This window comes from Phlebotomus papatasi, chromosome 1, assembly GCF_024763615.1.
Source record: "Phlebotomus papatasi isolate M1 chromosome 1, Ppap_2.1, whole genome shotgun sequence".
In the NCBI taxonomy this organism is placed as follows: Eukaryota; Metazoa; Arthropoda; class Insecta; order Diptera; family Psychodidae; genus Phlebotomus; species Phlebotomus papatasi.
In genome coordinates, this window is record NC_077222.1 from 97,580,195 (window position 1) to 97,585,700 (window position 5,506).

The window sequence follows — 5,506 nt, forward strand, 5'->3', positions numbered from 1 at the left end:
TTTAAAGATGCTTTTTGTTCTCATAGGTACCTAATGAAATTGAATGTAGAGTGCTCAGTCTAGTAAGTGTCCCCAAATTGACACAGGTTGATTCTCGAAAATATTTAACCTGTAAAAGGACATTGGGCAAAAATGTATGGGAGTTGGTTTATGTGGCGACCACAGATGGGACTAGGCGCATTTTATAGGTAATGATGCAGGATGAAAAATTACCGAGATACAGGACGATACTCACCGGGAGTCCTTGTTTGACGTTGAATTCCTCAACATCAGCTAAAGGGATCTTCATGAAATTCGGTATGGAGTCAATGTATGACTTAAGCTATTTATCCATGGATACTACCCCCTCCACCCACCTCTCCTTCCAATAGCCACCATACAAAATGTGGACATTGTCCACTATAACTCCCCTCTTAGAAAAGGTAGAAAGCTGAAACTCGTCATGGGAACAAGGTTTATGGAAGGCTATTCAGCCTTATAAAATCTGACTACGATTTCAAAAGAAAATAAATAAATAAATAAATCACAGTTAGAAAAATAAATCAAAATATGTAATGATTCTACTGAAATCGATGAATATAATAAGGTCATATCTCTCTCTATAAAAGTATGAGACATACATATTATAAGATCATTATAATCTGGTGAATAGTTTCGAAATTTAACACATTTCTTGTTAATCGAAAACTTTGATAACCTGGAGCGTCCCTTGTCGTCGACTTGTAAACTTATACCGCCATTTTATAGGATTTTTCGAGATCTTTCGATTGAGTATTCATTGATTAAATTCGTTTAATAAATCTCTGTGATATAAGGTATCAAGTTTTGACTTTGACCCCTTATGTTTCAATGTCCTCCTACGCATGTTATGTATTGTAAAAACGTATGCTTTTCTGTCTATTTCGAGAATATGCAGACATTTAATACATTTTATGTTGCAGTTTATGTATTTCCTTAAAAGAAACAGTATAAATGCGCACATTTCGTATAAGAGATTTTTATTCTACGAAAACCATTTTTTTGCTCTAGAATTTTTCCCCCATGGTTTAGAACTTTGGTCCCGGAACAAAAGTTGTTACCTATTCCATGGCCTATTCCATGATATAGGTCTCATTGGTGGTCGCACCATAGACCACTTTTGCCCATTGTCCTTTGTCATTAAAGATCGATCCCAAATTGTCGTACCGATAGATACATTATCAATTAATTAGAGACCCTTGCATAAATTTCCTTTACCTATATTTTCACCGGATCTCAATGATCACTTTAAGTCTTTTTGGACCCTAGGTATCACGTGTTTGAATTTTTTCCAAGTTAGCTGTAATCAAGTGCGATTCTCAACAATTTCATCTGTACAATAATCTTAACAAAATCTCATGATCTCCAATCGGGTAACAATCTTTGTCAAAATGCGTTTCGTCACTGAACACGCCCTGATTTCGAATAAATATCTGGGCTCAAAGGCTTTCCCGTCTCTTTTCTAATTGAATTAAAGGTATTTGAAATTTGAATAACATTCAGTAAACTTTACTACAATTTATTCTAATATGTTCTTAATTCCTTTCTCTTAATCGAATCAAACTTGCTTAGTCTTATTATGTAATAAATCTCGAGTGTTCTTATAAATCGTTCAATTAACAGAAAAAAACTTTAATAATACCTAAAATCAAATATTAAAAAGGTCAAACTTCAAATGAATTAGGCAAAGGTGCCCAGTGCCCATATGATTACGAGCCCAAGTTTCGTAAAGACGAAATTTTTCTTATGGTTTTCAAAAAATGTGACTCACTGCACGTAGGGTAGAGTCAGCCCTTTTCGCCATATAAGCACTTTTTCGCCACCTAATATAAAACAACTAATTTAAGGCATTTAAGAATAAGTAGCATTTTAACACTCATAATATGTTCTGTTCTGATATCCCAATACGTTATTACGTCTCTTAATTAATTGAAATTCGTTTTAAAACAGGTGGCGAAAAGTACTGAAACAAGCATAATTGCGGAAAATGCATATTTTTCAATGATATTCTCTAAAATTCTCGAAACGTATCCTAGATATATAGATAGATATTGCTTCAAAGTATCTTTATACAAAAATTCATTTTAGTCTGACAAAAATATCACAGCTTACGAGGCCCCTAAAGCTTAATGGTGGCGAAAAGTACTGACTCTACCCTACAATTCTTTAAAACTAGAGGAAAGTGCCCAGTTTTAAAATATATTGCAGAATAACATTTATTTAGAAACATAGGAAATATTTGGGGCACCTTTCCCTTACTACAGTGGTTGAAATAAGTATAATTCCACCGATTAATCCTTAAAGAAACTCAACAAAAAAAGAAATGTTGAAAAAAACTCATACGTAGACCATAACGTCCTTTCATATCAACATAAAAAATCAATTTATTCTAAGTAGTTTTAGAAATATAATAAAATTTTATTTTTAAAGTGGAAATAAGTATAATTCCACTCAATAAATTGAGCGCTAGGGTATTTATTTTTGACCAAATTTAGGTTAATATCTTTTATTAATATCATTTTTAACTATAATTAGTAAATTAAGGTCCATTTTATAAAGTTTTGCATTAACTTTTAACCGAAATATCGTAGGAAAAATGTTTAACGAACAAAAATAAGGGAAAAATTAAAGTCTTGGTGGGGATGAATCTTAGGAACTAAGAAAAATGACTAGGTTCTATCAGAAAATTGTCAAATTTGTCAATATATCCACCATACATGCTTCTTAATGTACCCCAAGGATCAAAAACCTTCAGTTGTTAGAGGCCAAAAGAGCTTTTTGCCTCTAACAGTGTTGCTTTTCAGTAGAAAAAAAACTTTTCCACCGAAATTTGATTGTAAAACGATGGTTTGTATTTAGTCTGGTTATGTCCTGATGCTTTTGTCTCAAAATAGCATTCGTAACAGACCTTGGGTTATCGTCGCATAAAAACAAAAAATTATTGCAAAAAAGGCTTTTAACAGTTTAATCAACATGACATGTTTTACGCTATTTTGAAAGGCTGCCCCCCAACAAATTATCATGGATGACCAATGCTAAAGATTTCCTGGATTGAGTATCAAATCATAGTTAAATATCCCAGTTTAAAATTCTGTCAAGGTCACCATAAGGTCATATTAATATTATTTCAAAGTTCATTCATTCATTTTCAAACGCTTATCTCAAAAGGATCGCGGGCGAGTTTAGAATATCCAGGTTAGCAGCCCACGTCAGGCGATCCTCTATCACTTCAAGAAGATATTTGAGTGCGATCGGTCACTCAAATGTGGAGCTCAGAGGCAAAATGGCACATATCCTATGCTTTAGCCATAGGATATGTGCCATTTTGCCTCTGAACTCCACAAATATCACTCGGATATCCTCAATTTGTCACACCCATTTGGTCCTTGGCCTGCTCAAAGATCGGTACTTCAATATTGAAATACTTGAAAAGTTTTTATTAATATAAAACAGGATACGCTCCAATATATAACCTAAACGATCACAGCAAAATCAAGGGAAGATTAAATCAAATGAAGCGACAACGTAACTCAGAAAAACTGAAACCGCGAAAATGGTAATTCCATAGGGGAGGGTGGGGTAGTTTAACAACGGGGCAGTTTCAATTTTTGCATATTCGTCTTTTCCCTTTGAAAGAAATGGGATAAAACCTTTATGTTATTGAAGAGATAACCGAGACCCATGTTCATAAAAATAATTAATTTCGTGACGCTTCTCGTTTGAATTCTGTGATTGATTTTATAAAACTGCATCAAAATTAAACTTTTTGTAATGTTTCATTTTCAACAATTTCTGAACTATTGCACTTATCTATAAAAGTAACATAATTGTATTAAATTACCAGTGGTTTTATGATTATTATAAGGCATTTAGCGTTGAATGAAATCTAAGAAATTTCTGACAATTTTCATTTAAGTTTCGAAAGTTCGTGAGGGGCAGTTTCATGCAAACACACGAAGAAGTTTCCAGTGTCTAACAATTTACTTTTTTAATCGAAATTAACTTAAAATGATCATTGAATACGTTTTGTAGCTGATTTTGTATATAAATTTCGAAATTATGGAAAGTATTATTTCCTAAAAGTTCATAAAAAAAATTTTAAAAATAATCTTTCAGTGTTTTTTAAGTGCTCAAAAATGATGAATTTAATTGCTATAATATATTTTCAGAATGTTTTCACCAAGATATTGTAAATTTTTTTTAGTATTATAAAAATTCAAGACTTTAAAATACTATTATAATACTGTTATACTAAAAAGGGCATTTTCTAAGGCGACATAATGATCCAACAATGTATAGAATTGGCTTAGCATTACAAAAGACATTTCTTTCGTTTAAAAATTCAATGAAAATTGCTCAATTAAAGAGAAATAGGCTTGAAAATCTTTGGCGATATTTTACGTTATCTGTATGATCAATTAGTGTTCAAATTCTGTTATAAAGTTCTTGTTCGATTAAATTTTTAGGTTTTAGAGTCTTAGAAGACTTCAAAATAGTAATTTTAATCAATTCTAGTATCGCAAGTTTCCTATAAATACGTTTTATCTTTCTCAAAAATTGCCTCATATTTATCTTGAAATTGCCCCGCAATGGGGGACTTTCACACATTCTGCCTTTCAAGTGAAATGAATTTCTCCACAATAGATTAATGAAATTAAGGGATTATTGTTATTATTTTTATTAACCCTAAACCCAACTGTAATTCACAGAATATACAAAGTTTAACTTCTGTTTATTATCTTTTTGCAAAATGGTCCCAAAATCCATTTTGCAATTTAGGGGTGAAACTGCCCCACCCTCCCCTACAGCACCTATTCATCCCTTATCTTGAAGCATATGATTTAGATAATAAATTTTAAGAGTTGAGGAAAGCAATTTAGATTCTAAACTAAAAATCTTAGAGTAGTATTTTAAAAGTCAATATTTTCCGTATCGGTCAATTTCGGTGGATGTGGATATGTGTAAAAACCTTAAGCAGGAACTTGCTTTTGGCCATGCCTGTGGAATATCCGATAGGTAAGTTTATTGTTTTGCTCTGATTTTTTGCACAATGTTTTCTTTTCCGCGGCCAAAGTCCGTTGAAGAACGATCCCATTGGGGGGTCAATGAAAGATCACAGAAAGATTCTATACAGCGTGTAGCCATTTATTCTTTAAACACACAGAAAGAAAGTACAAGAACCAAGAATCAATTTAAAAAAAGACGCCCTAATGTAAACTGACAACGGAGGTTTTTTGTGAAATTTATCGAGCAAAAATAATCAAGAGACACGTTACAAAATGAAATATGATTGTGCTAAAATAATAACAGCGAAAGAATATACAAAGAGTTTCTTTCTCTGTAACAATTCAATCAATCATTTTCCTCCTGCATAATAATTTTGAGTTTATACTGACTGAGGTGCACCAAATGATTCTCCTTATTCGGCCTACAATGCAAGTATATATATACGAATTTTGTATATGATTCAACCTCCAGAGCAATGGAG